We start from the raw sequence: 24,615 nt of genomic DNA on the forward strand, positions 1-24,615 counted from the left end.
TAGAAACAATGCCAGAGATCACACGACAGAATTTTCTAAGACCAGCCACCTATTCATTGGAAATACCTTTTTTCAACAACATAAATGGTGACTATACATGTGGATCTTGCCAGATGGAATACACAGGAATCAAATCGACTACATCTGTGGAAAGAGATGATGGAGAAGCTCAATATCATCAGTCAGAACAAGGCCAGGGGCCTACTGTTGAACAGACCATCAATTGCTCATATGCAAGTTCAAGCTGAAGCTGAAGAAAATTAAAACAAGTCCATGAGAGCCAAAGTATGACCTTGAGTATATCCCACCTGAATTTAGAGACCATCTCAAGAACAGATTTAATGCATTGAAAACTAATGACTGAAGACCAGATGAGTTGTGGAATGACATCAAGGACATCATACATGAAGAAAGCAAAAGGTCATTAAAAAGACAGGAAAGAAAGAAAAGACTAAAATGGATGTTAGAAGAGACTCTGAAACTTGCTCCTGAATGTACAGTAAGCTAAAGTAAATGGAAGAAATGAAATAAAAGAGCTGAACAGAAGATTTCAAAGGGTGGCTTAAGAAGACAAAGCAAATTATTATAATGAAATGTGCAAAGACCTGGAGTTAGAAAACCAAAAGTGAAGAACACATTCAGCATTTCTCAAGCTGAAAGAACTGAAGGAAAAATTCAAGCCTCGAGTAGCAGTATTGAAGGATTCTATGGGCAAAATATTGAATGACATAGAAAGTATCAAAACAAGATGGAAGGAATACACACAGTAACTGTACCAAAAAGATTTGGTACAACATTCAACCATTTCAGGAGGTAGCATATGATCAAGAGTTAATGGTATTGAAGAAAGAAGTCCAAGCTGCACTGAAGGCACTGGCAAAAAAAACAAGGCTCCAGGAATCGACAGAATACCAATTGAGATGCTTCAGCAAATGGATGCAATGCTGGAGGGGCTCACTTGTCGATGTCAAGAAATTTGGAAGGCAGCTACTGGTCATCTGACTGGAAGAGATCCAGATTTGTACCCATTTTAAAGAAAAATGATCCAAGTGAATGCAGAAATCATTCAAACAATATCATTAATATCACATGCAAGTGAAATTTTTCTGAAGATGATTAAAAAATGGTTGCAACCATACATTGACAGGGAACTGCCAGTAATTCAAGCTGGATTCAGAAGAGGATGTGGAATGAAGGATATCACTGCTGATATCAGACAGACCTTGACTGAAAACAGAGAATACCAGAAAGATATTTAAAAAAAAAAAAAATTTTTTTTTTTTACCTGTGTTTTATTGACTATGCAAAGGCATAGTGCATGGATCATAACAAATTATGGATAACATTATGAAAAATGAGAATTCCAGAACACTTAATTGTACTCATGCTGAACCTGTACACAGACTAAGAGGCAGTTGTTCTAACAGAACAAGGGTACGGATACTGCGTGGTTTAAAATCAGGAAAGGTGTGCTTCAGGGTTGTATTCCTTCACCATACTTATTCAATCTGTATGCTGAGCAAATAATCTGAGAAGCTGGACTATATGAAGAAGAATATGGCAACAGGATTGGAGGAAGGCTTATTAACAAACTTCAATACGTAGAGGACTTGAAGCACTTACTGATGAAGATCAAAGACTACAGCCTTCAGTATGGACTACACTTCAACATAAAGAAAACAAAAGTCCTCACAACTGGACCAATAAGCAACATCATGATAAACTGAGAAAAGATTGAAGTTGCAAGGGTTTCATTTTATTTGGATCCACAATCAACACTCAAGGAAGCAGCAGTCAAGAAGGCAAATTATGTATTGCATTGAGCAAATCTGATGCAAAAGACCTCTTTGAAGTGTTAAAAAGCAGAGATATCACTTTCAGGACTAAGGTGCCCCTGACTCGAGTCATGGTATTTTCAATTGACTCATATGCATGCAAAACCTGGACAATGAATACGGAAGACTGAAAAATTAATGCCTTTGAATTATGGTGTTCACAAAGAATATTGAATATACCATGGACTGCCAGAAGAATGAACAAATGTGTCTTGGAAGAAGTATAGCCAGAATCCTCCTTAGAACCGAGGCTGGAAAAACTTAGTCTCATGTTCTTTGAACATGTTATCAGGGGGGACCAGTCCCTGGAGAAGGACATCATGCTTAGTAGGTTGGTGAAAAAGTGGAAGACCCTCAAGGAGATGGATTGATAGTAGCTGCAACAATGGGCTCAAAAAGGCAACAATTGTGAGGATGGCACAGAACCGGACAGCGTTTCGTTCTGTTGTACATAGGGCCAAGATGAGTTGGGACCAACTGGATGGCACCAAACAACAACTAGCCAGAGGTGATGGGATATGACCATTTCATTTAGAATAATCCCATAAGAAGGGTGTGTCACATTGCGGTTTAGACTTAGGCAGCACTTTTACCCCCGGGGGTAGAAGCTGTTAGTTGACTTGTATGAGGGCAAGAACTAAGGTTCAAACTTGTGTCTAACTCCATATCCACTGTTTTGTCCACTGATGTGTTCACAATGCCTATAATAGTACTTGGCCCATAGTAGGTGCTCAATTATTTGTTCAATGAACACTAAGAGTAGTATTTTGGTATTATACAAAATAAGTACTAAATACCAGTCTTGCCACTTTGTTCTAGTAATGACTGACCATACAGTATTATGAAAATGATCCTATAATAATGCACATTAATAAACACTGAGTGCTTACTACCCATGTAGTTAGATATACCAGGTATCACTCAATTATTTTTTTATTTATTGTGCTTTAAATGAAAGTTTACAAATCAAGTCAGTCTCTCACACACACCTTGCTTGTACTCCTAGCTGCACTCCCCGAGACAGCACATTCCTCCTCTCCTCCCTGTATTCCGTGTCCATTTGATCAGCTCCTGTCCCCCTCTTCCGTCTCATCTCACCTCCAGACAGGAGTTGCCCACATAGTTTCATGTGTCTGCTTGAGCCAAGAAGCTCACTCCTCACCTGTATCATTATCTTATACTCTAGTCCAATCCCTATCTGAAGAGTTGGCTTTGGGATTGGTTCCAGTCTTGGGCTAACAAAGGGTCCGGGGACCATGAGCTCCAGGGTCCCTCCAGTCTCAGTCAGACCATTAAGTCTGGTCTTTTTATGAGAATTTGAGGTCTGATTCCCACTGTTCTCCTGTTCCATCAGGGATGCTCTATTGTGCTCCCTGTCAGGGCAGTCATTGGTGGTAGCCGGGCATCATCTAGTTCTTCCAGTCTCAGGCTGACGTAGTCTCTGGTTTATGTGGCCCCTTCTGTCTCTTGGGCTCATCTTTACCATGTCTTTGGTGTTCATTCTCTTTGCTCCAGGTGGGCTGAGACCAACTGAAGCATCTTAGATAGCTGCTTGCTAGCATTTAAGACACCCAGACACCTCTCACCAAAGTGGGATGCAGAATGTTTTAATACATTTTGTTATGCCAATCGACCTAGATGTGTATGACTCAATTTAATCTATTGTAACTACCCATTTATAGTTAAGGGAACTGTGGCTAAGTAATGGCCTATGATCATATGGTGATGATTTGAACCTAGTGTCTTAACATTATGCTGTCCCTGTGAGTAAGTGGGAGTCCCTGAGTAGTGCAAATGGTTAACGCTCAGCTGCTAAGGGAAAGGTCAGCATTAAAATCCACCCAGATGCACCTAGGAAGAAAGGCCTGGAGGTCTACTTCTGAAAAAACAAGCTATTGCAAACCTTATGGATAAGCCTACTGGAAAAATTTGGGAATGGTTAATGGCAATGATTGAATATGATGAGTGTAATTAATGTCACTTAACTGTACAAGTGTAGAAATGGCAAATGATCTGCACCTACTTACAACAAATCTTTCTTTTTAAACCTACTGGTCTATTCTGACAAAGTCAAAATTGACTTGATAGCAATTGGTCTGGTTTTCTGAGGTGACAGCAAGCCAGTAACTTGAACGTCATATATAATTCAACTCAACAGAACAAGGACTAATATTAAACTTAATTGTGAATGATGCCACTCCTTGTATTATACCCATGATATAAAATTCAAATTAACTGATAAGCTACAATGTGTCAGACAGTTGGCTAGAGCCTAAGAATATGGTGAGAAACAAGATGGCCTTTACCCCTAATATTGCAGAGCCTGCAGAATGCAAGGGCAAGAGCTAAAGTTAGGCAAGTAAACATTTAACTGTAAAACGGGCCTTTCTAAGTGCTGTAAGGCCATTGCGATGCTACAGAAATTCAGATTGAGAGAACTAATGGGGAAAGGGGGCAGTGGTAAAGATCGGAGAAGAGTTAGGAACGAGTAGAAAAATGTACCGGTAGGGAGTGCTGTAGGTTGAAGTCACAGCACCAGCTCAAGAGTCCAGAAAGCAAGCTGTGACCTTACAATGGACCCATCCATCCCACCCTGCATGCACACTGACATGAAATCTCCACCTAAGCTCATTTCTTTGCACTCTCATTGGCCTCTATGATTTTCTTCTGCCAGGAAACTCTCCTGCAAATATACTTGTATATGACATCTCCCTCAGGTCCTTTCGATCTTCTATATGGAGTCCTTCCAGGGCCAGACCCATTTAAAATTATAAATGCCCTCTACTCATTAGAAAATTCCCCTAATGCAGGGATTGCTGTCTGTTTTATTTACTACTATACTCCCAGCATCTGGCAGTGTCTGGCTAAGAGTAGGAACCCAAATACTTGTTGAATCAATTAACTAAAGAATCTTCTATGAGGCTAGACTGTAGAATATAATCTGGTGTATAGAAACAAATGACATTTAGACAGAAGGGCTAGGGCAGTTATGAAATAAGCATAAAAACAACTCCAAGGTATGTGTTAAATAACTTTATTTAAAAGCTCTGGCAAAGTTAGATATTTGTCACCGACATAACAGGCTAATATAAAAATTCTCATCACTAAACATTCACAGCTGGTCAATAGGAATAAATTTGTTCTAGCATGTATTATACCTGTATGTGTCTTACCAGAATGCAAATTTCCTTTCTATAAGAAAACTTTTTCTATTACCTCCAGTATCTTCACTGTGTTCTTTACATACTTTTACACCTCATTTACAGTACATACAAGAGCTCAGCTGCTAACCAAAAGGTGGGCAGTTGGAATCTACCAGCTGCTTCTTGGAAACCCTGTAGGGCAGTTCTACTCTATCCTATAGGATCACTAGGAGTCAGAATTGACTCGATGGCAATGGGTATATATATATACACACACACACATATAACAATACTACATAAGGAGCCCTGGTGGTCCAGTGGTTAAGCACTTGGCTGTTAATTGAAAGGATGATGGTTTGAACCCACCAACACTCCAAAGAAGAAAGATGTGGCTGTCTGTTTGTCTAAAGATTATGGCCTTAGAAACCCTGTGGAGCAGTTCTACTTTATAGGGTTTCTCTGAGTCAGAATCTACTAAACAGCAACAGGTTATATACTACATATATCACAAATACCACACTGACAGAGATACTCCCTTTGTGCCAAATTTTGCAAAACTTCTTTAGGTCCAACGCAATTAAATACTATGAAGAACTTATATCCTTAACAGCTCTTCTGTGGTCTCTTCCTCTAAACTGGGCTAGTCTGTTTAAGTTTTTTTTTTACACCAGGACACCAAGCCTCAAGTGCTAAATGATTTTCCAAGGTCTCAGCCAAGCTGCACTTGAAAGGTTCCTGTTTAGGACTACTCATACCACTTACATGTGAAGGGACATTAAGCAAGTCACCACCTAATCTCTATGCTTCTCCATCTGTAAAATGGGAGAATAGCATGTCTCATAGAGATGTAAGAATTAAATGAAAAAAATGCACATAAGCCACTGTTAACCCTGGTCACCACCAGCATTGCTCTACTGCTTTAATTCCGTTGTGGTGCATGGACACATGAATGCTACAAGTTACCTAAGAAAATCAGACCTCATTAGTGGTACTTCACTGGAACTGTTCAACGATTAGTGTTAAGTCATTTAAAACACCAGCCTCAGATCATCCGGCTTGACTGGCTTCTCCCTGTAGTTCCAACCTATTTAAAAAAAAAAAAAGTTTTTAAATGTTAGAAGACATTTGAGATAGATTCTTTTCATTTTGTCTCAAAGGATTTTCAGGAAAAGCCTTATTTGTACATTTATTCCAGTTACCCGCATTTTTCTACTTTCAAAGAAAAGTATCTAAATTCCCTTATCTATTTGCAACTATTATATGGTATTCCAGAATAGTAAGAAAGCATCAAATATCAACATTTTGCCTAAACTCATCATCGAAAGAGTTACTTTCTTCTGGTTCAGCTGTGACTCCAGACAGGATCCAAAGAGGAGTTCTCCAGTCTCTTCTCTGGGTTTTATAGAGTCTTACTTTACCCTTCTGTGTTAGCCTCTTAAAGCACTGCAGCAACCTTAAAAGGGCACAGGAAAGGGCGCCTCCGCATTTGTGCTTATGAGGTTCTCCCGTTCACTGTTTCCTACACTCCCCTCTCATCAGAACCCCGTGGACCTCAGGCTCTCAAATCGCAGTGGAAACAGCTTTTCTGCTGGGTGGAGCCGTGTGTGTATAAACGTCCTTTTCCCGAAGGAAGAGCCGGATTCAGGCCTTGGCACCAAACACGTGCCTGGGACCCTCCCGCCGCCATCGGCCACGTGCTCGCGCTCGGAGCCTGGTCGGTTCGCTTCGCTCAGGGTCAGGGACCTACCTGCGCTCAGAGCTCAGGCCGCTGCACCTCCGCAGACGTTTGCGACAAACTCCCGGAGCTCGCGGTCGGCCCAGACCGACTCCTGCCGCCGCGGGTGAGCCGGGCCCCGACTCCGCCACAAAGTAGCCGCGGATCCGGCCTGGGGAAGCAAAGCGCAACCTTGTCGCCGCGCCGCGCCGCGCCGCGCCGCCGGCGGGAGCCTCCGGGCCTGGGCGCGGCGCCTGTGCCTCGCGCGGCCCCGGGACGGGCACGGCCGCCAGCCCCCCGGGCCGCCGAGCGCTGGCTGCTCTACCCCTGCGTTCTGGCCGCCGGGAGCAGCGGGGCTCCGGGCGGGCAAAGCTCGAGGGGACGCGGGGCGAGCCCACCCCACCCGGGGCCGCCCTCCCCGCCGCGCAGGACCGAACGACACTCACCGCCAGCTCCAGGGACAGACAGTCGGGCGGCGCGGGCTGCAAAGGTCCAGGGCGCGGGGCGGCTCAGCTGTGGACCGGCAGCCAGCCAGTCCCGGGGCAGGCGGGGCGAACAAGCGGGACCGGCAGCCAATCGCCGGAAGGCTGGAGCTGGGCTAGGTAGACCCGGCCGTAGGCGGCCCGCGGTCTCCGGCCGCCCCGGCTCTCTGGCGCTCGCTGTGGCGGAGGGACGAGCCGGCCCTCTGCAGAGCATCCCTCCGAGAGACTCTGTAACCGGGGTGTGGGGCTCTTCAGGCGCATCAGCAGGCCTTGGCCCACGTGGATTTGGTGGTCTCAGGGAAACGTGTGTTCTTCGGGGACTCTCCTGCGGGGAGGGAGGGTCTTTGCAGCTACTGCAGAACTGGGCCGAGACTCTGCGATTCCCTTTTCTAAAACCAAAAAACAAAAAAACCCAAACCCGTTGATGTGCAGATGATTACTGACTGATACCGACCCTATAGGACAGAGAACTGCCCCCAGAAGGTTTTCGAGGGGCGGCCGCTGTTCACCCACCTTTTGGTTAGCAGCCGAGCTCTTAACCTTCGCGCCACCAGGGATCCTTCCTAAAACCACAGAATCAGACACAGCGTGTTCAGGGCCTGCCTTCTGCTAAACCGTAGGCGTAAAGAAAAGCAGAAATAACATCCTGTTTATCAAGCTCACACCCATGGCCCCTTCCAAACCTGGGACGACCAGCCCCCTTTCCTCAAGCTCAGGGCTCTTTCATAGGTACACCGGGCTCAGCCTGGGGCGGTGAGCCTTCCCTGGGTGACAGACTCAAAACCTGGCAAACGAGTCGGTGGAATAACATTGAAATATATATTCTAAGTGCTTACTATCTGCTAACTAATTTAATGGATAGAATGTCTTTTACTATACCCACATTATAGGTGGGGAAACAGATGTGTTGAGCAACTCGTTCGAAGGCACAAAGAAGCTAGCAAGTGAAGGACCTGGAATTTGAATCCAAGCAGCCTGAAGGCTTACTCTCTGTTACATTGCTTCTACCCAGGTGTGTGGGGTGGGGCAGTAAAGGGGGGGGGGGCACGCAAAACAGCCTACATGACTGGCTGATCAAGGTAGGCATCTCAGGTTGTGCTGGAGTGTACAGGTCTCAGAAAGACCACCAGCTTGTGCACAGCGCTGAGGTAAAACAGGAAAGCATTTGACCAGTTCAGGGATCCAAAAAGCATAAATGGAATTTAGGGACACAGGAGCAAAATGGCCTGAGATGAGGGTGGCCTAGGGCCAGACCATGTCAGAGGCTCTAGTGCTTTGTATTTTATGCTAAGAAGAATGGGAAGCTGATGAAGCATTTTGCTTTTTGTTTTATTTTTTTAAAAAATTGCAATCGAGTCAATTTCAACTTGTAACGACCATATAGGACAAAGTAGAACTGCCCCCATAGGGTTTCCAAGGAGTGGCTGGTGGATTTGAACTGCTGACCTTTGGGCTAGCAGCTGAGCTGCTCTTAACCACTGTACCACCAGGGCTTCTTTGTTTTATAAAATAAAAAAATTTTTTTTTGTGTGTATTAGTTACTACCAATCAGGTGGCTTATAAGAACAGAAATGGATTGTCTTCGTTTTGGCCGGTGGCGGCAGGGTCGGGGTAGTAGTCTGAATTTAGGGTATCAACAGGGACACGTTCTCTCCCAAAGCTCCAGGGGAAGAGACTTTCTTGTCTCTCAGCTTCTGGTAGCCTCGCGCATTCTTTAGCTTGCAGCTGCAACATAACTCCATCATCACGTGACTATTTTTTCTGTCTCTGTGTCTCTTCTCTTTTCATAGGCACCACTCAGATCAGATTAGCACTCACCCTAGTGTGGTATGACCTCATATTAACTGATAACATCTTCAAAGACCCTATTTCCATTCAAGGTCATGTTCATAGGTACCAGGGGTTACAACTTCAATGTATCTTTTTTGGGGGGGGGTCACAATTCAACCCATAACAATGAGCAATGATAGACTGCTCTAGGGTGTGATTTAGGATGTGACGATGCTGATTTTGGTGGAGAGAAGGATTTGAATGCTCTTTGTAAGGTCACTGGGCATTGGCCTTTGTAATAAATATCTTCAGATACAAATTTAGCAATAAATTGAAGCAATCGTCACTACCTCGCAGGCACTCATAAGATCATATTTAAATGGATTAAGGTGGGAGAGGGAACACCAGTGTACTGTCCCTTAACATTTCTTTTCTCCAAGCATGTCGTAGGTCTTGAGTCTGTTCTTTTTATAGTCTTATATAGCCAAGGCATCCCTGGGTGGCTCGAGCTACTGACCTACAACAACGCTAACCTAAAGGTTAGCAGTTCAAACCCACCCAGTGGCACCATAAAAAAAGGCCTGGAGAATCAACTGGAAAGCAATGGGTTTGCTTTTGTTGTTGCTGTTTAGGGTAGCTTCCATGAGATTCTACCAGTCCTTTAACAATGAATGCGAGCAACCCTCAAGGGAGGAATCTGAGGACAGAAAAGAAAATCACTTCAGTAAAGGCATTAATGAAGGAATTCAGTGGCAACCTAGTGGAGGATGTGGGAAGGTGTGCCTTCCCCCAAATCGGGTGAAAGAAATCGGAAGAGGTTATAGGGTTGCTGTGAGTTGGAATCGACTCGATGGCAACGGGTTTGGTATGGGTTTTATGAAAGAATTATGTTAGGGTTTAACTTGAACTCAGGAGACAGTTTACCTCAATCTGAAGGGTACAGGTTTGGTACCCCTTACTATCTTAGGGAAAGAGCCCTGGTGGCACAACGGTTAAGTGCTCAACTGCTAATGAAAATGTCAGTGGTTCAAACCCACCAGCTTCTCTGAGGGGGAAATATGTGGCAGTCTGCTTCCATAAAGATTACAGCCTTGGAAACCCTATGGGGCAGTTCTCCTCTGTCCTATAGGGTCACTATGAGGCGAATCAACTCATCAGCAAAGGGTACTGTCTAAAAACCCAAACCAAACCCATTGCCATTGAGTCAATTCTGACTTATAGCGACCCTATAGGACAGAGTAGAACTGCCCCCTAGGGTTTCCAAGGAGTGGCTGGTAGATTTGAACTGCCAACCTTTTGATTAGCAGATGAGCTCTTAACCACTACACCACCACGGCTCCCCCGGTACTACCTTAAAAAAAAAAAAGAAAGAAAGAAAAACAGAAAAAAAACTAGTTGCCATCGAGTCAATTTTGACTTATAATAACCTCATATGTTTCAGAGCTGATCTGTGCCCCGTAGAGTTTCCAGTGACTGATTTTTCAAAAGTAGACTGCCAGGCCTTTCTTCCAAGGTGCCTCTGGGGACATTCAAACTGCCTACCTTTTGATTAGTAGCTGAGCACTTAACCATTTATGCCACTCAGGGACTCCTAGGGAACATAAAAAGGCCCTGTATCCTGAGAACTGGCTTCACCTCCCTGGCCAAGTATCTCACTTCAATACAGTTGACAAGTTCAGATCGTTTAAAATGGTGATATGGTTTTCTTGCCTTAGTGGAGAAATGTCTTCCCAAATTTGAGAAGGTTTAAAATTTAGAGATGATGAAGCAAAAACAAGCCCATTTTATTATGCTTTTGTTTTAGATTCCAGGTAATCTGTATTTGTTATGTGAAATGCTTATGATGCAGTTTAAAGGGAATTGAATCCATTGAGATATTTCGTTGGGCAGATTATTCGAGAGGAATTTAGTCTATGCAAATTTAGTCTGTCAGAAAACAAACAAAGAGACCTAGAGAGACAGGGATTCAGGTGGAAAGGCACTGGAGACATGTTGACAGTCCTGGTGGGCATGTAATGTGTTCAAATTCCCCCACTCTCCCAGCTCAATGGGCTGGTACATTTCCCTTTACCAGTGTTAAGCCCTCCCCTCTGGGCTCTGGGCTCCATCCCTGCCAGCATCCTTAGCCCTCTGCCACCCCAAGCTATTTGTGTTTCTTTCTCTCTGCCTCTACTCTCACTTCCTCTCCCTGGCTTTCAGCTCCTCTGTGTATATACACTCTATCTGTTTCAACCTGAATAAACTTCCCCTCCATCAAATGTCCCCCATCCCCCAGGTGCCACGCATTCTCTACTCCTTTTCCTAACAAACGTTCAGAAGAAATTCCATTTATATGTTTCTACTGCCTCAGCCCAGCATAGTCTGACTTTCTTCCTCCCTATTTCCCTGAAGGAAACCCCTGGGTGGTGCAAAGGATTGCTGCTCTCCACTGCTAACCACAGGGGTAGAGATTCAAGTCAATGCAGAGGTGCCTCGGAAAAAGGCCTAATGATCTACTTCTGAAAAATCAACCACTGGAAGCCTTATGGAGCACAGTTCTACTCTGACACACAGGAAGTCTCTGTGAGTTCTGGGAGTCAATTCCGAGACAACGGATGTATTTCTTACCTAATCTGTCTGTGGTATATGAGACCATTGACTACTGAGCCCTGGGAATCTTCTTCCCCCTGGGCTTCTAGGTCCCCACTTGCCTGGTTCTCCTGACATTCCTCTCATCCTTCCTTCTTACTCCTACCCTTCAAATGTTGATTCTCACTCCATTCTTTCTCACCTCTTTTCTCTTTTCATTCTATACATTCTTGCTAACCAACTTCTGAGGTGTGATAATAACAACAACAACAAAAACCATTTACACCGAGTCAATTCGACTCATGGCATCCCCGTGAGTTACAGAGTAGAACTGCTCTGTAGGGTTTTCTTGGCTGTAATCTTTATAGAAGAAGATCACCAGGCCTTTCTTCCATGGAGACGCTGGTTGGATTCAAACTGCCAGTCACAAACTGATTGTACTACACAGGGACCTCCATGAAAATAATAACCCCAGATAATAGATGTCATTTATTGAGTGCTAGACACTTTACATAAGTTATCTCTAATTTCTTAAAACAATTCTGCAAGGGAGATAATAAGAATACTAGCAACACTGAATGAGCACTTATGAACCAGTCATAGTATTTAGCTCCTTACATAGAAGTCCCATTAGCATCACCTTAGAAATCATAAACTGAGGCCAAGAAAGCTCTAGTGACTTGTCCAAACAATACAACTCACGGGAGAACTGGATTCCAATCCTAGCCCACTACCTGCCTCCCTTCCATCACCCTACACTGCCTCCTATGCAGAGGTAACTCTCCAACCCAGGCCACTCTTCCGAGCCTTAGGCCTCATGCACCCACTAGCCCTCCATGTGTCCCTGTCTGTGTATCCTGAAGATGCCACAAAATCAGCTTGTCTCAAATGGAATTCATTCTCTTCCTCTGACTCCTTCCTCTCCTGTTCTCTGTCTTGATGGATAACAACTTCTTGGCCCAGCTATCCAAGACTCAGTCCAAATCCTCCCCTCTCTCAACCTCCTCCTCTCTCTCTCAGCCTCCCCTTTTCTTGTCCTTTTCTATTCAGTGAATTCTTCCCATTGGGACATCCCATAAGTCTTCCCTCTTTTCTCCACCCCTCTCCCCTGTCTGTACTTTAAGTCTTGGCTCCCATTAGGTACTTTCTGGCCCACTGTAGCAGCCTTCACTCAGCCTCTCTGCTTCCAGACTTGCCTCCTCTGGTAAATCTCCCACACTGCTATAATCTACTCATGTCCCTTCTCCATTAAAAAAAAAAAAAAATTTTTTTTTTACCCTTAAATGACTCTTTACTGCCACCAGAATCAAGACCAACCCTCTGCCTGTCTCTCTAGCTCCTCCCAGCCTCCACACACCTATTAGGAGTCAACCTTGCTGAACTGATCACAGCTCCCTGAATGCTCTTTCCAGCACTGTCCAATATAACTTTCTGCAATGATGAAGATGTTTTAATATCTGAGCTTTTCGGTAGAGCAGCCACATTGGCTACTGAGCACTTCAAATGTGACTAGTACAACCAAGGAACTACATTTTTAAATCTTAATTACTTTTAATTAATTTAAATTTAAATGGTCACATGTGACTGGTGGGTACCATATTGGACAGCACCGCAGTTTATACCCTTGATCTCAAAGTGTGGTCTACCACTGTGGGCATCACCTGGGAGCTTGTTAGAAATGCATACTCTCAGGTCCCATCCCAGATCTACTGATTATCTGCATTTCAACAAGATCCGCAGGTGACTTGCATGCACACTAAGATATAAAGGAGCACTGCCCTAAGCTGTCTCTGGCTTCTTTGCCTTTGCAGAGGGTGTTCTGTTTGTTTGCACTGCCTGTCCACTCTCCTTTGCTTCTTAATGCCTACTAGTCCCTCAAGAGCCAACATCTTCAATCACACCATGTTGTTAACATCATTATCTGGAGGGCAGCTAATAAAAAAAGTCGGTGGGAAGGCCTGAAAGTGTCTATGATAAAACCGCAGGTATCTTGTAATCCCAAGGATCTACATTTTATGTGGGTTTGTTAGTGAAAAGATGATTACTAAAATGTTAATGGTGATTTCTCTCAAGGTGGTAGGATTTCAGGTGTCTTTTGCTTTTTAAATTATCTTTAAAGTATCATTCAAATTCTTTATAATGAGCATATGTATTATGTAATCAGAAAAAAAAAATAGAGTTATTTTAGCTAGAAATCAAAATAAAGGGAAAAACACAATAGAGGTATTTTCTCTGGCAGCAATGGATGGCCAGAGACGAGACTGGATTCTGCCAGGCTGGTGCTGGGGGTCCCCAGGGCTGGGGACACTGAGGAGGGCAAGAAAGGCAGGAGTTAGGGCAGGAGGAGGGAGTTCCTGAAGATCATACTGGAAGATTTTACAAAAGAATTTTTGTGGGCATGGAGGCAATAAACTTCCTGAGCCACTTGTGTCCTCCAGGAGTTTCTCTTCAGGCAAATTTTACCAGTTCTTAATTTACATATAACATACATAATTGGAGCCCTGGTAGCACCACAGTTAAGCGCTCAGCTACTAACCGAAAGGTCGGTGGTTTGAACCCAGCCAGCAGCTCCATGGGAGAAAGACCTGGCGATCTGGCCCCATAAGGATTACAGCCTAAAAAACCCAATGGGGTAGTTCCACTCTGTCATATGGGATCACTATGCATCAAAATAGACTCGATGGCACCCAACAACAACAACAGCAACACTATATATAAATATAAAAAAATAAAATAATGCCTATTTTATCTGTCTGTATGTAATTGTAAGTATGATATCAGAATAAAGTATAGTGCATTACAGAAATGCCTCTAACAGTTAGAGACACATCTTTCTTATAATGCTCTCATTTCACCAAGGGCCGGTAGCAGCCTTGGCATTGACAACCACTGACCTGAAACCAGAAAAAGAAAACAGAAGGATCTCCCAGCAAGGTAAAGGAGACCTTGCTTGCCCTCTCCTGTGGCTATTTGCCTACCCAGATAGACCTGATCCTAACACAATAATAATTTCCCCTCTATCCTCTGCCTGCATTCTATCTGTGGCTAAACACCGAGAGGTAGTAGTTAGGTGTATGGAGCTGGTCGCCTGCAATCATTAGAGGCGTCCACAGAGGCACTGTCACTTGTATGTTATCAAGCTGATTTTCGACTCGTAGTGACCCTATTTGACAGAGTAGAACTGCCCCATAGAGTTTTCTAGTTTGTAATCTTTACGGAATGGATCACCACGTCTTTACCCTGCAGGGTCGCTGGGTGGATTTGAACCACCATCCTTTTAGTTGGCAGCTGAGAACTGTTGCACCACAGGACTCCTTACTGTGACTTGGGTGGCATCTAATGTGGCCCTGCCTGTCAAGTGGACTGCTCCATCAAATGTTCTATTAAGAACCAACGGCCTTGTAAATTGGCTATTGCATTTCTTTCTCTAAGTTTTGGCAATTTTTTTCTTTGTTGAAAAAATGTGACAGCCGCCTATTGTGGAGAAGGTTATTTTAAATTCATGGTAAAATGTGTTTTGCTGAGCTGTGGGATGCAATTCTGCAGAGCTTAGTGGGCTCAGCTGTGGAAGTCAGCGGGCTCCAGTTACAGGATAAGGCCTCAAAAAGCCACAGATATGAATGGAGGAGACAATATAGCCTGGGGCCAAAACACCATCTGTATTCTGCACAGCAATTTTTCTGCAAAAATGACAGGATATTCTGAAATTTAATTAAGTGGCAGGGTGAAGGAGGCATTTTTTGGTTAGATAGCCACCTCTTAAGGGTATTATACAAATGTTAATTCAATTCTAAAGACAGATATAAAAAAATTATTTTATTTTAGAACAAAAGTGGTTCATCTCAGTGAATATTGAACCTAGTGTTTTCAATCAGCCTTCTGTAAGTGTATGATACATGTTTATATCTATACATCTGTATTCATTCATTAATTTACCTATGGTCTGTGCCCACTTCTCCAGCTGTGCAATGGCGGCTCCAGGGAGGTAGTGTAACTTGGATACCAGGGCAGAGCCAGACTTCGTGAAGCTTATACAACGCGGGTGGTCCTTCTTAAGAAAAATGATGCAAAAAATATCTCACTTTGATGCATCAAAAAGAAAAACAAACAAACACGTGAACACAGTGCTAGAATCCCTCCCAGGCTCTGAATGGGGTCCATGCAAATAAAGAGCCCGAAACTTAAACTTTGCTTCATTCGGGGAAAACGTTGTTGTCTGCTGTTCAGTTGGCCTCTGACTCATGGCAACCCCATGCAAAATGGAACAAAATGCTGCCCAGTCCTACACCATCCCATCCTCAGTTGGGGAGTGGACCATTGTGATCCATAGTGCTCTCACTGGCTGATTTTTGGAAGTAGATCACCAGGCCCTTCTTCCTAGCCTGTCTTAGTCTGGAAGGTCCGCATCATAGCAACATGTGAGCTTCCACTTGACGGATGGTGGCTCGAACCTGGGTCTTCTGCACTGAAGGTGAGAATTCTACCGTTGAACCACTAGTGGCTCAGAGGAAAGCTTTGGCTATCTGTGATGGTTAATTTTATGTGTCAACTTGGCTAGGCTATGGTTCCCAGTGGTTTTGCCAAACACTAGACCAGTTGTTGTTCCTTCTGGGCCTGTCGCTGTCAGCTCTGCCACTTGGCCCTTTCTAGGCCTTTCACCACCTTTGGTGTTACAGCCCTTGACCCATGTTACAGCTCTCTTAGGAGGTTCCTTGCCTCCTCTCTCTGTGCTTCTTCACTCTTCTTTCTTCCTTCTGCTTCTGTCTGCTTCCTGTCTGAAAAACCTCTGTGGGTTGTCTGTATATATACATATATATAAATTCGTAGTCAATTTCAAGGCATGGCTCTCCCACAAACTGACTACTAACTGCCCAATACCCTTTAGGAAGGCCACAGACACTTCATTTGCGTAGGAGGCTATAGTAACTTCATTTGCATAGTCTATTTTTTTTTTTTTTTTATAGTCACTTCGTTTGCATAGTATAGCGATCATTCCCTGCAAGGTGCATACCGATTACAGGGCAGGCTGCAGCCCAGGACCAGACAAAAAGTATCAAACCAAGTTGTTCAGAGTATACCCAGGAAGTGTAACAGACTTTCTGGGGTAGAAAACTAGAGCAAAGGTACCTTCTTAAGGTTTAGAGGGAAAATCTCTCGAGGTGTTTTTGCTAAAGAACCAAAGCAAAGGCCAAGCAAAGGAATTCACCACACTTAAATTAGTAAAATACTTCTGCTTTGAACATTGTGCTCTTTTAAAGAATTATCTATGTGAGATTAAATTGACAAGGGCAACTCCAACTCCAAAGGTTGAATGAGAAGCTTAGGAGGCAGTGAGTTTAGGATAATGATGGTGGAATAATTTGGAAAGGGATAGTGAGAATGGTAGCACAACTTGAAGAATGTAATCAATGTCACTGAATTGTTTATGTAGAAACTGATGAAATGCTATATCTTTGGCTATGTATACTTTCACCAAAAAAAAAATTTTTTTTTTTTAAAAAAAGGGAAATGGCAATAAATAAATAAATGAATGAAAAGGCCAATTCGGTAGACCCTTAGAGCAGCCACCATGCTTTCTGGACAAAAAAGTCACTGGGAGGTGATCTGGAACAGTATAGCACCAGATTTCTCCACCCTCTCTGTAACAGAATATGTATCATGTGTTCTTTTTAATGTCTTGCACACATGTAATTCCATATCTTCCTCAGGCCTTCTGTCGTGGACTGGATTATGTCCCCCCAAAATTGTGTGTATGAACTTGATTAGGCCATGATTCCCAGTATTCTGTCATTGTTCTCCATTTTGTGGTTGTAATTTTACGTTTTTTTTTTTTTAGGATTAGGGTGGGATTTTAACAGCACCCTTACTCAGGTCACCTCCCTGATCCAATGTAAAGGGAGTTTCCCTGGGATGTGGCCTGTACCACCTTTTGTCTCTCAAGAGATAAAAAGACAGGGAAGCAAGCAGACAGTTGGGGACCTCATACCACCAAGAAAGTAGCACCAGAAGTAGAACACGTCCTTTGGACACAGGGTCCCTGTGCCTGAGAAGCTCCTCGACCAGGGGAAGATTGAGGACAAGGACCTTCTTCCAGAGCCACAGGGAGAGACAGATTCCCCCTAGAGCCAACCCCCTGTATTTGGACTTGTAACCTACTCTACTATGAGAAAATAAATTTCTCTTTGTTAAAACCACCCACTTGTGGTATTTCTGTTATGGCAGCCCTAGATGATTAAGACACTTTTTTTGAGCTACTTTTTCTGTTTTCTAACTTAGGAAAGTCCTAATAAAAACTTAAAGTCCTCTTAGTTTTTATCTCCTCCCTTTATCTCATTTGTGTGGTAAAAAACCTAGCTTATTCATAATCAATAAGTGTCAGAGGGGAAATAGGGACATCCATGTTTAAAGGAAGAGGGAAGTAGTACATTTAAAAGTGAATTTCAGTTAAGAAAGAACTTGAGAACAACTTGTAATTTATTTGCATTTTTTTGTTTTTGCATTTATTTGTAATTTATCATTCATGCGTTTATTCATTGTTTATATCCTGTTTCAGTTCAAAAGCGATTTGAATATAGTTTACAAAAATACATACAATGAGATTTAAAGAAAATTGAAGCGTAGGATAAATAAGATAATGTCAGGGGTTAGTACATAAAATACAATCCATGAGGCTCTGTACAGGTGCTGGAAGAAGGCCAAAAACTTTGCTCTGTGTTGCTTGGCAGTCATTGCAAAAATCAAGAAAATGCAAATAATTCAGTTGCTCAAGAGATTTAGTTTGTGGAAGAATTACCTGGCAACTCATGAAAGGTACCAGAAACTGATTTAGTGGGCTTGAGGTGTGGCCCAGGAGTCTGCATTTTTAACATATCAGTTGATTCTGATACAGATACTCTCAGAGCACACTTTGAGAAACACTGCTAAAACAAAGCAAAACAAAAACCAGTTGCCATCGACTCATAGCGACCCTGTAGGACAGGGCAGAACTGCCCCATAGAGATTCGAAGGAGCACCTGGTGGATTCGAACTGCTGACCTTTTGGTTAGCAGCCATAACTCCTAACCACTACGCCAACGGGGTTTCCAAATCTTGACTTTAATGGCACTTGGCATTTCACAGCAAAGCTCTAAGAGCAACTGGTATGTCACTGGCTGAGACTTTGCTAAAAAATATTTCGTTTTTGGTGGCAATATACATAACCAGATGTACATCCATTCACAATTTCTACATGAGCAGTTCAATAACATTGTTCACATCGCATTGTGTTATCGTTCTCACTATCTCTACCATATTATTTATCACCATTAATTTAGGCTCTCTACACTGTACCCCTTAAAGTTATCATCTGGGCTTTAGATGAACTGTTGTCAGTTTACACTCATAGATAACTCTTTATAAGGAGCTATGCTCAAGGCAAACATTCTTTATTAAAAAAAAAAATTCTTTATTAATTGGGCTAAATTGTTGTTCAGTTTAATGATGGCTTCATTCATGGGGTAGCTTCAGTTCAAGGTTTAAAGATTATTTCTGGGCATTAGACTCAGGGGTTCTCCCAGTCTCAATGAACCCAGTAAGCCTGGTTCCCATATGAGTTTGAAGTTCTGTTCTATACTTTTTCTCCTTTCGATTAGGATGCATCTATTAGGTCCTTGATAAAAATGTTCAGTAATGGTAGCCAGACACCATCCATTTCTCCTGGACTCATGGTAATGGAGGTAGTAGTTTTTGGAGGCAATGAAACCTGCAGTCCGTTTCCTTCTCTGATTCCTGGATCTCCGTCCTCTGCTGTTCCAGGCAAATTGAGATCAATCGTTGTATCTTTGTAGATGGCTAAGACTTTCAAAAAATGAAGTTGGAAATATTAGTTATAGAATTACTAAAAAGAGCTTAAATTAGTATCTTAACTGCTGTCTTCTGGGTTGGAGATAGACATTTAAAGGCTTGATGTTCGAGAAAATTGTGTTGTAGATGTTAATAATCCTCCCTGGAGTAAGTGAAGTAGCCAAGTTTAGCTTTAAAGGCAATGAAAGTAAACTGACCTCTAAGAATTAAATTACTGCACAGATCTTTACAGTATTGACCTCAAAACTTCCAAAGCACTCTGATTAATTAATCAGTGTACTTTCTGTTTCAGGAAATTTCAATTCTTAATCTCAAGCCATTTTTCTCTACGATAACCAAGAACAAAATAATTCATAGGAATTCTAAGATAGCTAGACTCTCACTCTAGAAATAAAACTAAGTGCAACCATTGTCGTTTTCAACACTTTTTCTTGATCTAAATACTGTATTTTACAACATCAGAAATGCCTGAGTATGGAGAGCTGTTTTCCCTTAATTTAATGAAAAGAGTTTTATTTCTCTTAATAGATGCTTTTAAGAGCCTTTTAATGGTTCTCGAGCACTCAAAGCTGCAGATGGAGTTCCATTTACCCTGTGCATCTCATTAAGTGATTACAGAAAGGGTAATGTGGCTGAGGGAAAAACCACCAGTGCTTTTGTGGACTTAGAGAAAAAGTGGATTTCGGGATACGAGAACTGAGTTTTGACTGTCTGGAAAGGCATTTCTAGTGGAGTGATCAGGGGAAGGGAGTGTTTTGGTTCCTGAGTAATAATCACCTCAACTTCTTGCTCTGTCCTCTTGACCTCATTGGGTCAAGAAGGAAGGAGCAGGTGCCTACAGCAAAATTATGTATTTAAGACTTTTTATTATGGAAATGCCCCAGCATACACAAAAGTAAGAATGGTGTAGTGAGCCTCCATGTATCCGGCATCAAGCTTCAGCAACTAGCAACATTTTGCCAATCTTGTTTAATTGGTCCACCTACACTTATTTTTGCTTGAGTATATTCAAGCAAATTCCAGTCATTGTGTATTTTCACCCATAAACATTTTAGTATGCAACTCTAATTGATAAAGATGATTTTTTAAAACACAACCACCATGGTATTATCACAGCTCTCAATAATTCCATAGATTTTGACTCATGTGTGCACACTAACTGTTTGCATCACCCAGGGACTCCTTATCATCCATACCAGGGCCATATTCAGATTTCTCTAATAGTCTATAAGTTGTTTTCTTACAGTTGGCTTTTTCTAATCAGGATCCAAACTTGGTTATACCTTTAAGCCTCTTTTATTCTATAACAATCCTCCTCCCTTCACCTTATCACTGCCTCGTTGTGGAAATTGGGTAATTTGTCCTGTAAAATGACTCATCTTCTGGATTTGTCTTATTGCTTCCTCTTAGAGTCGTTTAACTTTCTTTTTTATCCTCAGTATTTCCTATTTCAATCACCTCATATGCATGTGAAAGCTGGACTATGAATAAGGAAAACCGAAGAAAATTGACGCCTTTGAATTATGGTGTTGGCGAAGAATATTGAATATACCATGGACTGCCAGAAGAATGAGCAAGTCTGTCCTGGAAGAAGTACAGCCAGAGTACTCCTTGAAAGCAAGGATGGTGAGACCTCATTTCATATATTTTGGACATGTTATCAGGAGGGACCAGTCCCTGGAGAGGGACATCATGCTTGGTAAGGTAGTAGGTCAGCGAAAAAGAGGAAGACCCTGGATGAGATGGATTGACAGAGTGGCTGCAACAATGGGCTCAAACATAGTAACAATTGTGAGGATGGTGCAGGACCAGGCAGTGTTTTGTTCTGTTGCACATAGGGTTGGTGTGACTTGGAACTGACTCAATGGCACCCAACAATAACAACATTTCCTATAAATTGGCTTCATGAGATTCAGGTGGAATTTTCTGGGTAAGAAAACTTCATACTTCCTAGTGAATTACATCATAAGGCATATAATGTCCATTTGTCTGACACTTAGGGATGCTCAGTTTCATGAGTGTCTACATGGTGTGTCCATCTGATTGTGAAGTTAGAAACCCTTCCACTGAAAGGCTTTAGCTTTTATGTTCATTGCCTACACCTGTTGAGTCGATTCTGACTCATAGTGACCCTATAGGACAGAGGAGAACTGCCCCATAAGGTTTCCAAGGCTGTAATCTTTTACAGAGCTAATGCCACATCTTTCTCCTGCAGAGTGGTTGGTGGGCTTGAACAAACAACCTTTCGGTTAGCAGCCAAGTGCTTAACCACTGCACCATTTTTTCATTAGTACTTATAAAACAGTGATTAAAAAAGGTCTATCATTCCTTCTGCATTTATTAGTGGAACTTACATAATGAAGACCTTTCCCTCATAAACTTAGTTACCCTGAAAGAACATTCATCCAGGAAAAGCAGGATAGAGCCTTATTTCTTTCCCTTTATTTATTAAATTTCTGAGTAATCCAATCTCTATTAATAACAGAGCAGGTTTTGTATTATCATAAATTCAAGAATTTTTATATGTTAGACATCTCATCAAAAGCCATGTTTTTCTAATTTTTTTTTTGTTTTTCATTTATTGTGCTTTAAGTGAAAGTTTACAAATCAAGTCAGTCTCTCATACAAAAACTTATACACACCTTGTTATGTACCCCTAGCTGCTCTCCCCCTAATGAGACAGCACACTCCTCCTCTCCACCCTGTATTACCCGTGACCATTCAATCAGCTCCTGTCCTCCTCTACCTTCTCATCTTGCCTCTGGACAGGAGAAGAGCCATGTTTTTAAAATCGATGCTGGAGACTGAATCACGATATATTACCAGCTACCTTCCTTCTGAAATAGTGTTTCTCAGAGTAAGACCACAGACCATATATATGAGAATCCCTTGGGGCATTAGTTAATATGTAAATTCATGAACCCCGCTAGGATTTATTGGGTCAGAGTCTCTAGGAGCAGAGCGCTGGAATCTGCGTTTCTAACAAACTCTTCTAAGGATTTCTAGAACGGGGAAATGGACAGCTTTGTGGAGGAGACCTCATAGGAGCTTGGGAATAAAGTACTAACAGGGTACATACTGGAAGGTCCCTGGGTGGCGCAAATGGCTTATGCTTGAAAGGTTGGCAGTTCGAGCCTACCTAGTGGCCCCGCAGAAGAAAGGCCTGGAGATCTGCTTCCATAAAGATTGCAGCTAAGAAAACACTATGGAGCTTAGTTCTACTCTATAACACATGTGGTCACCCTGAGTTACAGTCAACTTGATGGCAATGAGTTTGGTTTTTTTGGGTACACACCTGAGCAGTTACTGCAAAATAAGGTCACAGATCAACCACGGATGATTCAGGAGAAGGCAGGATATGGACCCTTCTGGAATGACCAGATGAGAGTAGTGTTATGCAGGGCTAGACTCCTTGCACAGCTATATCTTGGTTGAGACAATCTGGGCTCTGACTGCCCATTGTTATTACATCTCTGGGAAAATTTTACCACACTAAATCCTGTAGAATATGTTTCTATATGGCATTTAGCTAATTTCTCCTGTGGCTTCCCGTGGACGGAGGGTTATTCACATCCATAGCCTCAGGTCCTGCACAGCTGCTCCCACTGGGCTCCAGAGACTCCCACCGCATGATTTGTGTCTTCTGTGAGGTAACATTGTTCCTCACCCATTAGGACCTGGACTACCATTTGCATCTGAAGTATCAATTAGCATTGTTCTCGTAATTCTATTTTTGAGTTGCTCATCTCCTCTAGGGAATGCACTTTCAATATTTTATTAAAGTCCCCTAATGCTTGACATTTTGAGCAAAACATTCATTTGGTTGGTTTTCCGTAAAGGTGACGATCCATTTTTGTAATTTCATTTGCCTTTATTTATTGAATTTTAAATAGCATTGTTGAACGCACTGACTCATAGGGAAGAAAAATACAGATGCTTAACAGAAGAACCAGACTTACAGATCTCCTTGCAAATAGATATTTTGCAGATTAGAGAAAGCTAAACTACATCTCTCTGCATTTTTCTGCTCAAATACTTGGGAGGAAGGGACGGGAATCAGGTTTGTGGGGGCATAATGGGGATTCCCAGATTTCCTGTGTGAATGCAGCTCCCCTGTATGCCAGCGAAACACTGTCCTGCCAATATCCAGCCTGTAGAAAGGGCATAGAAAAGGACAGGATTGGACAATCCAGCAAGGCCCTGCAGGGAACCGAAATTACATGCAGCCTGTTTTGAGATTCTTCAAGCAGCTGCCAGTGCCCTGGCATTGTTGCCCCCAGGCTGAAACTTGACCTTGAGACTATTTGATTGTAAACTCAAATGCCTATGGGGGCTAGGAAGGTAGCTATAAAGGAATGAAGAGGGTTGGATGGGAGACAGCAGTGAATTAGGGAGACATATCCCCACTGAAGGAATCCTTGGGTGGTGCAAATAGGTAAGTGCTTGACTACTAACCTAAAGGTTGCCAGTTCAAACCCACCCAGGGGTGCCTTAGAAGAAAGACCTGGTGATCTGCGTCTTAGAGGCCACAGCCTTGAAAACCTTACGGAGTGAAGTTCTACTCTGCAGCACATAGGGTCGCCATGAGTCGGAATTGACTTGGTAGCAACTTTTTTTTTTGTTTAATTTCATCGAAGGTGGCCACCACTACTCACTTCCTGGATGCTACCGAGAATGTGGGCCCTGAATGGCTGGAGCTTTTGATGTTTCAAGAGATGCTAATAATCTGGATTTTTATGTGAAATCTCAAGATTTCAAACACTGGCTTTAATTCAAATGGTTTTTAAGCACGATTTGGGGCTTGTGATTTAGGGGATCCAGTATTTTAAAATAATACCACAAACGAAATATACGAGAACTCGTATTTCCCAGATCAAGATGAGTCTATAGCTGCTGTGCTGATGCTGTTAGCAGAGACTCAAACCATAAACCTTACAGGGACAAATTAGCTTTATTGTGGTCAGTAGCCAGAGGCTAGACTTTTGCCGTTGTGTGCTATTTGTCACCTAGGAGCTCTGGAGAAATGCATATGGATTGGTACAGAGCCATAACTCCAAGTCCATTCCCTATTGATCGTGGGCCAGATATGACATCTTCCTACAAGAAAGGTATCGTATTACTGAGCTAGCCCCGCTCCTAAGTCCTCAGAGAAAAATAGAGCTGAGTACATGTATTGCTTTATAAAACTCTAAGCCTTGACTTGCTGCCAAAGAAGGTAGTGAGAATCTATACAGACAGCTTTTGTCTTTGTGAAGAGTGGT

The 24,615-nt window shown here is 42.6% G+C and overlaps 1 long non-coding RNA gene and 1 other non-coding gene across 2 annotated transcripts; one reads left to right on the forward strand and one right to left on the reverse strand.

Moving 5' to 3' along the window:
• Nucleotides 1-6,322: 6,322 nt before the first annotated feature.
• LOC111752216 (small nucleolar RNA SNORA26) lies at nt 6,323-6,444 on the reverse strand. Its single transcript, XR_002787201.1, has one exon. It is a non-coding gene; the product is annotated as a small nucleolar RNA SNORA26 (small nucleolar RNA).
• Nucleotides 6,445-7,248: 804 nt separating this feature from the next.
• LOC135231453 (uncharacterized) lies at nt 7,249-24,615 on the forward strand. The gene is made up of 4 exons (XR_010322102.1): nt 7,249-8,186; nt 11,336-11,506; nt 14,372-14,446; nt 20,794-24,615. It is a non-coding gene; the product is annotated as an uncharacterized LOC135231453 (long non-coding RNA).

This window comes from Loxodonta africana, chromosome 5 (assembly GCF_030014295.1).
Source record: "Loxodonta africana isolate mLoxAfr1 chromosome 5, mLoxAfr1.hap2, whole genome shotgun sequence".
NCBI lineage: Eukaryota > Metazoa > Chordata > Mammalia > Proboscidea > Elephantidae > Loxodonta > Loxodonta africana.